The sequence below is a fragment of the Camelus bactrianus genome, chromosome 18, assembly GCF_048773025.1.
Source record: "Camelus bactrianus isolate YW-2024 breed Bactrian camel chromosome 18, ASM4877302v1, whole genome shotgun sequence".
NCBI lineage: Eukaryota > Metazoa > Chordata > Mammalia > Artiodactyla > Camelidae > Camelus > Camelus bactrianus.
In genome coordinates, this window is record NC_133556.1 from 1,076,962 (window position 1) to 1,091,992 (window position 15,031).

General features: G+C 56.7%; 1 protein-coding gene across 3 annotated transcripts in view; it reads left to right on the forward strand.

Annotated features, from left to right (window-relative positions):
• Window positions 1-15,031, forward strand: part of ELFN1 (extracellular leucine rich repeat and fibronectin type III domain containing 1) — a 65,272-nt gene that overhangs the window by 4,078 nt on the left and 46,163 nt on the right. The window contains exon 1 of one of the 3 annotated variants that reach the window (XM_074345522.1): window positions 1,892-2,528. The exons of the other annotated variants lie outside the window; for them this stretch is intronic. The gene's annotated coding sequence lies outside the window, so the exon portion shown is untranslated. Of the gene's footprint in view, window positions 1-1,891; window positions 2,529-15,031 lie in introns of those variants that run through there. 3 annotated transcript variants of the gene reach the window in all.

Here is a 15,031-nt window from a genome sequence, read left to right on the forward strand (position 1 = left end):
TGGAGCGCAGTACTGGGTCCCTGACAGACGTCCTCGCGGCGGCGCCGGCATCTCTGTAGCAGAATTAATGACTTACACGCAGGCCGCCAGGCGGCGCGGCCACGGGGGAGGGGCGACCCAGCCGAGCCTCAGGAGATGAGGTCGCAGCCCCACTGCGCAGCTTCCGCTTGGGGTGGGGGGCTTAGTGGCGAGGACCCCGAGCCTGGCCTTCGGTCCACTTCCCATCCCCTGTGCCCTCAACGCTGTCATTTGCTCTCTGCGCCCCATGCCTCTGGGATCCACCCCCCACCCCCACCCCGTGCCAGGACCCTTCCCACCTCTCCAGTTGGCCTGTGAGCCCCAGGGCAGAGCCCTGACTCTGGGCAGCGTTATACAGGCTGGGGGGTAGGGGGAGGCGGGGAGCAGGGCAGTGTGGGCCAAGGGCTCTCTAAGGCCTCTGGCCTTGGCTTGCTTGGGGAGAAATGGGCTCACAGCCCCTGTACCTGGGGAATAGTAGGAGCAGGCCCTCACACTGTCCCTGGCACACCAGAGTGGCCCATCACAAGTCAACCCGATCCTTCCTGAGCCGGAGCTGCTTGGCCAGAGTGGGCCTGGGGGAACCAGCCAGAAAGAGGAGTGAGTCACCTCTGGCAGGGGCTTGCCTAGGAAAGGATGCCCAGGAGCCTTGGGCCCCTCACGTGCATTCCCCGCTCAGGGCTGGTGAGGCCAGAGGCTGGAAGGTTGCTTTCTCAGACCTTCCAAGAGAGTCCACGGTCACCTCTGGGGGAGGACCAGTTTCTCCCCAGTCCCAGCCGCAGCTGAAGAGGCCTCTTTGCAGGGAGGAGGGGGCAACCTCTCACCACTTGCTCTGTTCCCTGGTCCCCAGGCCTGGCACATCTGAGGCTTGTAGTATTTATCTGGTGATGACCAAGGGCCTGCCCTTGCCCTGCATGTGGCCGTTGGGACAAGGGTCCAGGTAGGGGCAGCCCAAGGAGAAAGGTTCAGATGCCCCACGTAGCCCAAATGCCTTCTGTCTGCCTCACCCTGCCCCCTGGAGCTGTGACAGGTTTCAGGACATACTGCCCCCCCAGAACTTGTCTGTGACCACGGGGGCACACTGGCTTTGGTCCTAGCACCCCCTTTATGGCTCTGCACCCATCCTCAAAGGAGCCCCACCTGGCAGGCAGGAGGGAGCCACAAAGCCCTAAATTCCTAAATTCCCACCTGGCTGGGGAAGGGCGGCTTGGAGCCCACTCCCCACTTCCTGGCGGACCTTCGGTGCCCAGGTGGTGCTGGGGGATGGGGACTTGCCAGTCCCTATGGGAGTCGCTTGTGCTGTGGGCGTTCATTCACATTCACTCTCCCGTCCCCACACACTATAGGATTTATCTTGATTTGCTGCCTTTGAATTGAGTCAACTCTTTTGTATGCTCGGTGAATTGCCCAGCTGCTGGCGGGGAGCGGAGAGCGTGCCGGGGGTACTGAGGCCGGGAATCAGAGGCGGGCGGGGGACAGGAAGCGGGGAGGGGGCGCGGGCGCCAGCGGGGACGGGCCAGGCTGCACGGGGACACGAGCGGGCCCTGAGACGCCGGCCAGGCCGCCCACCCGGGCTGGCCAAGGCACTGCCGGGGCCTGCCCGGCCCGAGCAGGGAGTCCGGAGGGGTCGGGAGGCTCGGTCCTGAGGTCGAGGTTGCCCCTGGGGCTCTGCTTCGTACGGGCTGTGTGGTGGGGGGCAAGCCTCTGGGCCTCTCTGGACGGTTTCGTCGCCTGTAACTTGCGCAAAGGGGGGCTTCCGCGCACGCAGGTTATGAGGGTCAAACTAAGCGGGAAGAGTGCGCGAGAGCCCCCTGGAGTCTTCCCAGAGGTTGGGGTGAGTGGGGGAAGGAAGGGGGCCGGGGCTAGGGAGAGGGTGCCAGCCCTGTCTGTCCTGCTCCCCGTACCCCCAGTCCTCTGCCGCCGGATCCCTGCCTTTTTTGAGGTGGGCCGAACTGACCGGCTGACCCGGGTCCTAAGAACGCCTGGGCTTTGCTGAAAGTGGAGGGGGTCTGGAGGGCTCTTCCAGGCCACAGCTGCTGCGCGCTCCCCCACCCGGAGGGCCGCCCCCGCCCCCACTGGGATGTGGGTGGAAGGGCAGGAGAGGGGCCAGAGGAAACCCTCCTGCGCTTTCTAGTACCTCCCCCTCCCGCTGCCCTCCCCTTCCCCCTCCTCTGGGCCGCCGGAGGGAAGGAGCGAGGCGGCGAGGAGGCCGGGCGAGCGGAGGGGGTTCTGGAGGGAGGTGGGGGGAGGACGCGAGACTCCGAGCCGGACCCGAGCCGGGAGGAAGAAGGGGGTGGGAAGAAGCGCGCAGGGCGGGGGGGGAGCGCGCAGGGGAGGTGCGCGCGATCCAGCCCCCCCTGCCCGCGAGGCGAGGGGCGGGGCGGCGCGCGGATCGATGGGCGAAGCTGGGGAGGAATTTCAATCCCCGGAGCGAAGTTAGAGCTTGAAGGACGGCGGCGGCGGCGGCGGCGGCGGCGGCGGGCGCAGCCCCGGAACGGCGTCCGGGCGAGCAGGTAAGCGCGGAGCCGGCGGAGCCCGAGTCCAAGCGGGGCCGGGGCCGAGCCTGGGGACGCGGGAGTCCAGCCGCTGCCCGGGCTGGCGCGGTGGGCTCCGCACCTCGGGCCCCCTCATCTCGCGCCCCAGCGCTCTCTCCCTGCGCCCCCGGCCCCTCGCCCTCCCAGCGCAGCGGGCAAAGTTGGAGGAACTTGGCGGCGGCGGCGGAGCGGGCGCTCGGCTCAGCCGGGCTGAGCGAGGTCCTGGGTTGGGGTCCTGCACCCTCCCCCCGGGTCGCCCCTGCCCCTCGCACAACGACTTCTCGCCAGGACCTGCCCGTTCCCCAGCACCGCTCTCCCCGCGTCGGTTCCTTTGGCGGTCCGCATCCCACCCTCCGCCTGGGGCTGCTGCTCCCTGCGGTCGACCCAGCGCGGCCCTTGCCCGTCCCCGAAACCTCTTCAGCCCAGGGTCCCTCACCCCGATCCGTGCCCGCCTCGTCTGCCCTCCCTCCCGACGTTGCGCGCCTCGCCATTTGGCACCGGGACCGTCCAGCCACACTCGGGGGAGGGGCCGCTTTCCGCGATCCAGAGCCGAAGCCCCGCGTGGGGGCGGGGCCTTCGCTCTGAACCTGGCCGATTTTCTCCACCCCTCCCCCGCCTCGGACCCGTTCTCCTCGTCATCCCTTGGGGGGAGGGGTGCTGAGTCTCGCTGCCCCAACCTGCCTCAGAAGACAGGGGTCCCCCTTCCAGCCTGTAAAATCCGCAGGTCACCTGCTTGCTTCTCAGGGTGGGGCCCCCAGCAGGTGTTTCCCCCACCAACGCAGACCGACAGCCTCTGGCGTCAAAACCAGACTTCCAGGTATCAGCTGTGTGACCTTGGGGCAGGTAACTTCTCAGAGCCTCAGTTTCCACATCTGTGAAGTGAGGGTACAATGATGTGTGCTTTACGGAAGGCACACCCCCGGGCCCCTGGAGGCCTCCTCTCCAGGCTTGGTGAGGGGGAGTCAGGGCAGGTTTGCACCCTCTGACAGAGCCTCAGGTGTGAGCATTTTCTCTTCCCACGTGTGCAGCATGGAGCCCTCGCTTGGATGCAGCTGAATCTGCCTGTCATCACCTGTCCTGGGCCGGGTACTGTGCTGAAAGCATTCACCACATCTTAAGACCCTAGGTGCCCTGGGTAGGAGCTCGCAAAGCCTGCGGAGCAAGGGGAGATAGAAAGGCACCCTCCTCCACCCTGGTCTCCCTCAGGGGCCGGCTCTGATGAGGCCCCGGAAGAAACGAGCAGACGGGGCTTATGTTGCTTTGAAGCTGCAGATGCTCTCAACTTCCCGGCCCAGCCAGCCCTGGCCTCTTGCGCCCTCGCCCTCGCACCTTTCACCTTTCACCTGATTGAGCGTTGAGCATCGCGGAGACACACAGACTCCATCTCAGGTTTGTGTCCCGCTTCATCAGAAGAGGAGACACACCCAGACACAGAGGGACCAATTCCAGATGGCCCGTGCGACAGAGGGGAGTGCCTACCTTCTCTCTGGTTTTGAGGGGGTTGGGGCCGAGCCAGGACCCCAGCGCTTTGGTACCTCACTTTCCTGGGCATGAAGTGAGGGGGAGCTGAACACCCTCTGGTGGGCAGAAGACCGTCGGGTCTGTGGGTCTGGAAGGTTGGGAGTCAGGCCCTCTCCCCAGCAGCTGTGCGGCCTGGGGGTGGTGTGGGCTATGGTGGGAGGCTTGCTGCCTGCAAGTCCTTGGGGAAGACATGGCAAGCCAAGGGCCGGCAGTTCCTGGCCAGAAAAGCCGGGATAGGCACCTTATCCTGAGGCCTGGCAAACCTGTGGAGGGGGAGGGGTTGGCAAGGGATGTGGTGGGCACCTTCCCCACCGTCCCCCATGGGACTCCCTCTGGGAATTCCAGGTGCCTTTGGAAGCTGGCACCCCACATCTGAGCTGGGGAGAGGCTGCTGCTCCCCAACTCCCTACCCACCCTCCCAAGAAACAGATGGCCAGGGCCCCCAGGAGAGCCTAGGGCCAGATCTTGGACCCAGCAGCCCCTTCTTAGGCCCTGGGAATTGGAATCTAAATGTCTCCTTGTCAGAATCGCCTCCTCCAAGAGAGGAAAATTAGTGGGGCCAAACTTAAGGCAGTGACTTGGATCGCAGGGGAGTGAGATGGGAGCGTCTGCTTGGGTCCCACATCTGTGTGCGTCTTGAAAACACACATATGCCCTGGTTCTAGCTTTCAATGGGATTTTCCAAACACTCAGGAAACTCTTCTCCTCGGACCCCCTGGGTCAGAGCCCCCAGCCCCACCCTGCAGCACCCCTGCTTAGAGGCCCAGATGCCATTAGCAGAGGCGCGTGTTTCTGAGGCCAGTGTAGCAGCGGGAGGAATTTACGAGCGGAGGTGCATGGGCTGGGGGTGTTCGTATGCCTCGGCAGGAAGCAAACAGGCAGACCCTGTAGAAGCGTGGGCGGGTGGGGTACGATACATACGGGGGAGGGCGCCGGATGGAAGATGCCACTGAGTGACAGGCAGGAGATACATCTCCAGGTCCCGGTGACGCGGCCATAAATTTCCGGGCGTGAACCTGGAACAGATGGTGGCGTTGCCGCGGACATGGGATACATTTGTCATCTCTCCGGCGTCCCCCCCCCCCATCGCCCTTCCCTTTTTGTCTTCTGTCGTAGATCCCATTTCTTCCAACGGCAGCTCGGGTGTCAGCTGGCCCTGGGCGGGCCTCTGTTGGGATGGCTGGTAATGCGGCCCACGCAGGGGGCTGGAGCCCTGATGTCAAAGGGACTTGGGCACATCCACCTGGGCACCCACTATACAGATGGGGAGACTGAGGCCAGGGTGCAGGGGGACTGTCCAAGGATGCACAGTGAGTGGGGGCAGAGGGGGCTGGAGGGGCACCTGTGCCCACTGCTGGATTGGTCCAGGTCTGGTAATTTGAGCAGGGCAGGCCAGCCTTGGCTACTGGGACACTTGCTCCCTGCCTCCCGCCCCTCCTTTCCTGGCCAGGTACCCTACGTCACTGGGTGGCCCCGGGGGGTGAGCAAGAAGTGGGGTGTGTGGGGTGGTGGCTGTGGACACTCGGCCCCTCTCTGTGGCCTCCCTGCCAGAGAGAAGCCAGTTGAGACCTGGCTTTGCCAGCCTCACCCGGGGAGGGAAGGGGTTGGAGAGACCACCTGGGACCCAGCCTCCTGGCCATCTAAGCTGGAGAACCAGAAGGTTGTTCAACAGACGTATCAGGGGTCTGCTCTGTGCTCTGCCTGGGATCCGGGGGTGAGACGGTGATGAAGCCTGGCAGGGTGGGCTTGTGTTTGGGTGGGGAGGCAGACGGTACACAGGGACACATGGGGTACACACACAGTCCTTTCCAGTGGAGGTCGGTCTATCCAGCTCCATTTTTCAGGAGGGTCCCGGTCACCCAAGGTCACACGGCAGGAGAGGCGTGAAGCCAAGGCTGGAATCCTTCTGGGGGCCAGGCCCAGGCTGGCCTCGGGCTTGGAGACAAGCTAGTGCAGAGGAGGGCTGCGGAGGCCGTTAGGAGGGTCAGCGGTGGGCCTTTCCAGGCCCTGGTGGCTGAGGAAGAGCCTCAGGGAAACTGAGTCCTGGGGGCTGGCCCGGTGTCTGGGGAGGGGAGGGGTTGGAGAGCACTGGGCCATGACTGCATCCCCGCCTCTCAGTGACAGCGCTGCCCCCGACCCCTGACCACCACCGCCACCCATGCAGCCAGGACTCAGGCTGTTTCGTGCTGGGAGACCCCCAGCCTCTGACGCCCTGCTGGGACACCTCCCTCCCTGTCCTGACAAGAATTTATGACCAGACTTGCCCTCAGGGTTCCCTGCCCTGTGGGTGGGCCCCAGCTCCTTTAGGGGACTGCTCTGCCCCAAGCCTGGGGGTTCCTGGGGGAGGGGTCAGGCAGGCCCTTGACATTTAAATGATCTGAGAGGACAGGACAGGCCCCCAGGCCGGGAGCAGCAGGAGCCGAGAAGTGGACCTACCAGGGAGTGGGGATGAGGAGGGGGCATAAGCTGGGGACCTCCAGCAGCCCACCCAGCAGCTGTCAGTATGGGGGGGTTGAACTTGGTGGAGCCTCCTGTTCAGCTCCTCCAACGAACGGGGAAACCAAGGCCCAGACAGGGCAGTGGCACTGGCAGTGGCAATGACAGCATCGTCTGGCCCAGCGCTGCTCCCACGCGCCGTCCCCTGCGCCCCCCTCCCCACCTGGGGGAGAGCAAGGGCCTTGTGGGCACCCTCTCCTGGCAGCTGGGGCCCTGGTGGCCCTGCCCGCGGCTCTCTAGCCTCTTGAGGGTGGGCGCACAGAGGACTGCCCTGCCCCCCGCTCTGCAGGCTCCATCCCTGCCATCTCCCGCTCCACTTGGGCCCAGCCCCTCCTTTAATCACCCCTCCCCAGGAGCACGCTTCCCAGCTGGCCACCCCCTCCGGTGGCTGCTGCCCTAAGAGGGCTGGCTGGGTTCTAAGCATGTGCGGAGCCCAGGCAGTGTTGAGAGCTGTCCCCTGGCACTGGAGATGTGGACGGCGTGACGGGTGGCCCAGGGTCTGCACCCCCACCTCGGGGAGCAGTGGGGCCCTCCCTTGGCATGGGGATCCCAGGAGGAGATTGGCAGCCCGAGGCTCCCTGGCCTTTACCCACGGGTCCTGGTTTTGTTTTCCGCAGAACCAAACTCAGGAGCCTCTCACTCCCCGACTCCTAACAGCTGAATAAACGCCGAGACCCTCCCGCACGTGGGGTGGACGTGTCTCGGGCCAGCCGTTGGGGGCCAAGAGCCCTGTCTAGAAGGGGCCTTTCTGGACCGTCCCTCCCCCAGTGGGCGCTGTGGAGAGGAGGCTGGCAGAGCACACAGGGAGGAGCACACGCTGGTCCTGTGCTGTGTAGACAGAGCCCCGGGGACTTGCTGGGAGGGGCCGGGGGCCTGCGCCCTGGGAATGCCGGCAGTGCGGACCCCAGCTCTGCTCCTCCACCCCCCTCCCCATGGGTTCCCATGCTGCCCTGGAAGCCTGAGGGCAAGGGACCCTTGGAATGGGTTTCCTGAGCTTGTATCTGGGCCCCTAGCTGGCCACGTGAACTGGGGGCGGGCCACCCTTCCACCTGTGCCTCAGTGCTCTCATCTGTCAAATGGGTCTAAAGCACAGGCCCTCCCCGGTGTCAGGGGCCGGGGTGCATGGTCCTAGGTCAGGGGCCCAGCTTGTGGGTGGATCCCTTCCCCTCGCTGAGTTTCTTTCCCCTCTGCAAGGGAGGGGCTGGGGTAGGCAGCCAGCCGTGAGGAGTCTGAGCTGTTGACACAAGGTCTGTAATAGGCAGAGCTGCACTGATGCTGGCAGAATCCCCGGGCCTTTTGGCTTTGTCCTGTGGGGCCCTCGCTCAGCCCCATGGCCCTGCTGCTTCTTCTGTCCCTTTGCACCCCACTGTGCAAAGAGGCTGGGAAGGAGCTGGGGAAAGGGTAGCAGGTGCAAAGGCCCCGAGGTAGCGACACGCTTGGTGTGTGGGAGGAGGGCAGGGCTGGCAGAGACGGAGCCCACGGAGCTCTGTGAGGGGTCGGGTTCTCAGGAAGAGCTGGAGCTTTCTCTTTGCCTTGGGAAGCTTTTGGGAAGTTTGAGCAGGTGGGGAACCCAGTTGGCTTACATGTTAGAGAGGTCCCCCTGGCTGGAGGGGAGAAAGGAGTGTCAGGGGCCCACGCGGGAATGAGCCTCCAGCTCAGAGGCTCTGGTGACGCCTGAGAGCCACGGGGCAGCCCCTGTGGGCCGGTGAAGCTGGCGAGGGGGAGACGGAGGGGCATGGAGCATCTGTTTAACATTGTTTTAAAACTGGAGCTGTGTTCTTATAGAAAAAAATATTCTGTAAAGCAAAACCCATTTTCCCATTTATATCCGTTACGAAACGAGGGACGCTTTTGTGTAGAGAATAAGATTGTGTAAAGCAAATCCTGCTCCCCTGCCGTCCCTCAGCATTTCGGAGACGTCTTTCCAAGGGAGGGCATCCCTCAAAAGCAGACTGCTGTGGAACCAGGGGGGGTTCAGCGCCGGCCCGGGTGCCGGGGGCAGTGGGGCGGGCGCCTCCTCTTAGAGACGCACTTCTCGGATCCTAGTGTGTGTGTGCGCGCGCGTGTGCTCACACGTGTGTGTGTGTGTGTGTGCGTGCGCGTGCCTGCCTGCCTGCTCCGGGCACGGCCCCTCCACCTCTCGGGGCCGGAGCAGGCCACGGACGGGGCCTGACGGGGTGTGTTCCGGTCTCGGGCTCCTGTCTGCGGGTCTAAGTTCTGTAAGATGAATTTGTTGTTGGCTTTTTATTTTATTTCTTTTCGCAAATCGAGTAGAGCGGACTGAGGTTATGAAACGAGGGGGCACGTAGAGCCCCCAGGGGCTCCCGGGGGCCCCCACCGTGGGCTTGGAGCAGGCCGGGCCCGGCGTCCTTGGGGAGAGACCCGGCGGGGACGAGACTCCGGCCTCCGAGACACTTGCTGCCTGACAGACAGCGGGCTTATTTTGGTCTCCTCATTATGGTGTCCCCGCAGAGCGAGGACATGCTGGATCTGATTTGCCAAAGACAGCTTTTTAGAAAAACAACTCCCCGGGAATCCAGTGTTGCCGCCCGGCTCTATCCACACAAGTCAGGGCTGAGACGGGCAACACCCCAGCCGGGGCAGCTGCACCCGAACCCTGGGGCCGTGTGGCTGTCACACCCACCCCGTGTGACACACATGGCCACTCTGGGGCGCACAGGTGCAGCCTCTTGACGCGCACGTGTGCCGGCAGCGTGCACATCACGCCAGTGCAGGCGCGGCACGAGCTCATCTTCCACATGCACGTAGCAACATGCCCGCAGGCCCAGGGGTGGCCAGCCCCTCTACAGTGTCCCGTGTCCTGCATCTGCGCCCAGTGGCACGTCCACTCGTGCGCCCCGTGCTCATGCTCCCGCAGGCACGCGTGTCTGGCCTGTCCCCTGCGGCCATGAAGCTGTTGCTCTCCGGGGTCTGGGTTGAGGGGAGGGCTCCTGGGGGCAGTGTGTTTTGATGGGACGCCCCTCCCCAAGTCCCCCCACAGCTTCCCTCCCAGCTGGGCTGGGGTATTCCCTCCATCGTGGGCTCACCTTTGCTCTGCCAGGCGCTGCACAGAGCCTGGAGCCAAGGTCCAGGGGTGAGGCTGTACCCTCGTGGGGTCCTTGGGAAGCTGGGCCCTGGGAGAGCAGATAAGGTGGAGGGTACTGGCCATGGGGGAGGAGGACGGCCGGGATCTGATCCCTTTCCAGGTGGTTCAGGGGTGCCTTGTGCATCTAGACGGTGGAACTGCAGCTGCCCTGGCTGGGGACTGGGGCCAGAAGGCAGGGGCTGCATCATGGGGGGCCTGATCGTGGGGGTGGAGGGGCCCCCAGCTTCCTCCGGTGTTGGCCTCTGCAGAAGGTGATGGGCTGTGGGGAAGCCTGGATCCCCAGTGACACCTGCGCTCTCCCCTGCCCCACCCGGCCTCAGGGTGGCCCAGCCAGGAGGTCATCAGATCCAAATTAAGGTCCTTTTAGGGCAGAACTTCTTCTATCTCCCACCTTGCTCTTGTGGAAAACATGTCTGGAAATTCTAAATTCAAGGAGAACAGCCCCTTCCTTGGGGGAGGAGATGGGAGGCGAGGGTGCGTGGCAGGAAGTATGAAGCCAGGAATGCTTCACAGTCAGAGCTTTTGGGCTGCTCTGGCTACCACCTTACAGAGGGAATCCAAGGCTTGGCGGGGCAGGGGCCTGACCCCTGGGTGCTTGGCTCAGCTCTCCGACCCTCAGCCTTGCAGGGAAGGTGCCCCAGCCTCCTGGAGCACGGCCCCTCTGCCACATGGGACCCTTGGCTCCTCTCCTGCCCACCTGCCACAACCCTGGCCTCGGGAGGACTCCCAGGAGTGCAGAGCTTGGTGCCTGCGTGGGCTCCATGATCCACGCCCTGCCTGGTCCTGTGCCCCGTGTGACAGCCCCACCACTACTGGGCATCTCACAAAGCCAGGGAGGGAGGTCCCTGTGCCCATTTCATAGACAGGAGACTGAGGCACTGAGGTGAAGTGATTTGGCCCAGGCTCACAGCCCACAAGTGCTGGCACGCAGATCTGCCTTCTCTTGGCAATTTCCAAAAAAAAAGAAAAAGGAAAAAAAAAGCTTGCTGAGATTTTGATGGGTTTCTGTTGAATTTACAGCTCAATTTGGAAATATCAATCCATGAACATGGAATGTCTCTCCCTTAAGTTAGATTATCTTTATCTTCTCTAAGCATTTTTGTTGTCATCTTCAGTGTGCAGGTCTTGCGAATTAAATTTCCTTTGCTAAATTTACCCCTAAGTAGTTTTTGATGCTATTGTGAATGGAATTATTTTCTTAATTTCATTTTAAGATTGTTTGTTGCTGATGCAGAGGAATAAAACTGAGTTTTGTTCACTGATCTTTCATCCCAAGACCTTACTGAATTTGATTGTTAGCTAGTTCCAGTGGACTTTGTGGATTCTTTGGACTTTCTACATACAGGGTCACGTTATCTGAAAACAAGGGCAGCTTTATGTGTCTTCCTTTTCAAACTGGACTCCTTGTTATTATCTCTCTTGTCTTACTGCACTGACTGGAAACTTCAGAATAATGCCAAATTGCAGAGACGCTTCCTTCCTGACCTTAGAGGAAAAGCATTCAGTCTTTCACTGTTGAACGTGACGTTAACTGTGACTTTCACAGACGGTCTTTATCAGGTTGAGAAGTTCCCTGTGTTCCCGGTTTGTTGAGCATTTTTATCGTGAATGATACTGGATTTGGTTAGATACTTTCCTTGCATCTACTAAAGTGATCATGTGGCTTTTGTCCTTTTATTAATGTGACTTTAATTGGTTTTCAGATATTAAACCAGCCTTGCATTCCTGGCATGAATGCCATTTGTACAATCCTTTTTCTTTGCTGCTGGATTTGGTTTGCTAATGTTCTGTGAAAGATTATTTTGCACCTGTGATCGTGAGATGTATGGGTCTTTTGTTTTCTTGTGATGTCTTTGGTGGGAGGGGGGAGTTTTTCTCCTCTCTTTTTTAGAAAGAGTTTGTGAAAGTTCAATATGATTTTTTAAAAAAAATTTTGATAGAATTTACCACTAAAGCCTCCTGGACTAGGGCTTTTTTTAAAATGGGAATATAAAAATATCATTCATTTTTAAGAAATGGTTATGTTTATTCAGATATTCTATTTTTTTCTTGAATCAGTTTTGTTAATTTGTGTCTTTCTAGGAATTTATCTGCTTCATCTAAGTTGTATAATTTGTTGGCATAAAGTTGTTCATATATTACCTGATACTCCCTTAGATTTCTGTAGAATTGCAGTCATGTTTCCTCTTTAATAATAACTAATTTTGTGTAATTCGTGTCTTCTCTCTCTTCCCTTGGTCAATCTAGCTACAAGCTTGTCAATTTCATTAATCTTTTCAAATAGCTGAATTTTGTTTTCATTGATTTTCTCTATTTTTTCCATCAATCTTAGTTCTAATTTTTATTATTGCCTTTATTCTACTTGCTTTGGCTTTTTCTTTTTCTAATTTCTTAAGGTAGAACTTAGGTTGTTGAGATTTTTCTTCTTTTCTGATGCACATCGAAAGCTGTAAATTCTAGTCTAAGCCCTGCTTTAACTGCATCTCATAGATTTTCATATGTTCTGTTTTATTTTCATTTAATTAAAGCATTTTCTAATTTCCTTTATGATTCCTTTGACTCATGGGCTATTTAAAACTCTGTTGTTTACTTTCCAAATATTTGGAGATCTCTCAGATTCTTTTTTGTTGATTTCTAATTCAATTCCATTGTGGTTGGAGAATGTACTTCCTACTGTTTCATTCATTTTAAGTTTATGGAGGTTTGTGTTATAGCCTAGAATATTGTCTGTCTGAAGAATGTACCTTGTGGGTTTGAAAAGAAGGTGTATTCTGCTGGGAAGGGTGTTCTACAAATGTCAGGTCCAGTTGGTGGTGGTGTCAGTTAAGTCGTCTGTGTCTTTGCTGACTTTTTGTCTAGTTTTTCTCTCAGTTATTGAAAACGGAGCATTGAAATTTCCAACTATTATTGTTGAATTGTCTGTTTCTTCTTTCAGCTCTATTTTTGCTTGCTGTCATTTGGGGCTTCTTTGCTGCAGGCATATTCATTTATAACTGTTGTCTCTTTCTGAGGTATCGACTCGTTCATAATCACGAAATGCCCCTCTTTGCCTTCGGTCAGTTTCTGAAAGTCTCTTTTGTCCAATGTTAATTTTCCCATCCTGGCTGTGATGTGATTACTATTTGCATTTATGTTTCCATCCTTTTACTTTTAACATAGTTGTGCATCCAAAACTAAAGTGTATCACTTTTGGACAATATGTATTTGGACTTGTTTTTTTAATCCAGTCCGACAGCCTCTGCCTTTTGATTGGGGCCAGTTAGTCCATTCATGTATAATGTAATTTTTGATTTGATTTGCTTGCCATTTTCTGAGTTGTTTTCTACATGTCTCATCTTTCCCCCCTCTGTTTCTCCTTTGCTGTTAGGTAAATACTCTCAGGGTACTGTTTTAATTCCTCTATTAATTTTTAAAACTTTCTTTCTTTGCGTTGTTTTCTTAGTGCTTGCTCTGAGGGTTACAATATGCACCTTAATTTAACACAAATGATTTCAGATTAACGCTAACTTAATGAGGGTAAAATAGGGAAATTCTACTCCAGTATAGCTTCATTTTCTCCTCCCTCCTTTGTGCTATTATTACATACAGCCCATCAATATGTGCTAAATGGTTATAGCAACAATCCAATGTTATAACTATTGCTTTATGTAATGTTATGTTTTTAAAAGAAGTTAAGGGAAGGGAAGAGAAAAGAATACGTTGATGGAGTCTTCTGTGTCCGGGCGCACATTTACCATTTCTGGTGCTCTTCGTTCTTTCTGTGGCTTCGTTCTTTCTGTGGCTTTACCGCCAGACGCGATTTCCTTTCAGTCTGAAGGACTTCCTTCAGTGTTTCTTCTAAAGCACGTCTGCTAGATTCTTTCAGTCTTTGTTTGTCAGTGAATGTCTTTAGTTTGCCTTCGTTCCTGAAGGACAGTTTCACGGGATGTGGAACTCTGGACGGCTCTTCTTTTAGCACGCTGAACACGCCCTCCGCTGCCTTCTCGCCTCCACGGTTCTGGATGAGAAACCAGCCATGGGTTGCATTTTCTTTATCTGGCATGTGAGGACTCACTTTTCCCTTCCTGCTTTCTTTTGTCTCTTAGCAGTTTGGTTGCGACGTGTCCAGGTGTGAACTTCCTGGTTTTCGTCCTGCTTGGAGTTTGTTGACTGTGAATCTGTTAGATTAATGTTTCTCCATCAAATTAGGGGGGTTTTAGCCATGATTCCTTGAAGTATTTTCTTCCCTCTTTCTCTTCTCCTGGGACTTCAGTCGCTACATGCTGTTGCCCGTGAAGGCTTGACCTGTCTTCAGGTTCACTGATTCTTTCCTCTGCCACCTCAAACTGGCTGTTGAGCCTTTCGTGAATTTTTCACTTTGGTTACCACACTTTTGAATTCCAAAACTTTGTTCAATAAGTTCTCTCTCTTGATTGAGGTTCTCTGTTTTTGAGTCATTGTCACCATACTTTCCTTTGATCTCTAAACATGATTGTCTTTTGCTTTAAAAAAAAACAAACCAGATTTACGATGGCTGCTTTGAAGTCTTCGTCTGCTATGCGCAACATCTTGTGACATTCAGTGACAGTTTTTATTGACTGCTTTTTATTTTGAGTATGAGTTACCTTTTCCTGCTCGTTTGCATGTCTCATAAATTTGTGTTGAAAACGGGCTTTCGGATAACTTGCTGGAGCACCTCTGGGTTCCGGTTGTTTTCCTCCATGGAAGTTGTTATCATTGCTGGTTTTTTGTTTATCAAGTAACTTGCTTGGATTAAAACTTTGAAATTCATTGTCCCTCGATGTGTGACGATTGAGATCTCTGCTTAGTTTGTCTTAAAAAAAAAAAAATCCCAGCTTTTATGTTAAATTCTGGCTTCCTAAGGATCATCTCTGTCTGCGTAGCTTTGCGGTCAGTCTGCGATTGGTTAGAGGCCGCGTTCAAACACACTGAGCCAGTCAGGCTGACGCTCTCTGCTGCTGGATCTGCGTGTGGGTTCAGGAGCATGTTCAAAGACCAGGCAGTTTTCGAGTCTGCCCTGGCTTTACTCTCTGCCAGACTCTTCATCTCCTCTGCATGTGTCCGCAGGATCTCGGAAGGCCGGGGATGTGTGAATTCCCTGGGCTCTCTGCTCTCCGCTGTGCATGCTACCCACCAGCCGGGGATACGTGGAAAGCTCATCGGGCACCGCCTCCATGACTGTCACACTTTGTGTCTTTCCTTGTCACATTTCCAGCTAGTCCCCTGGTCTCCTGCTGCCCCAGCCAGAATTACAGTCTCAGCCTGGTAGACTCGCTGGCTTTCTCCATTCACTGACCACTGAGATTGCTGCTTATTATTGACTTCACTGCTGCTGAGTGTGAGTTTAGTGCCTTCTGCT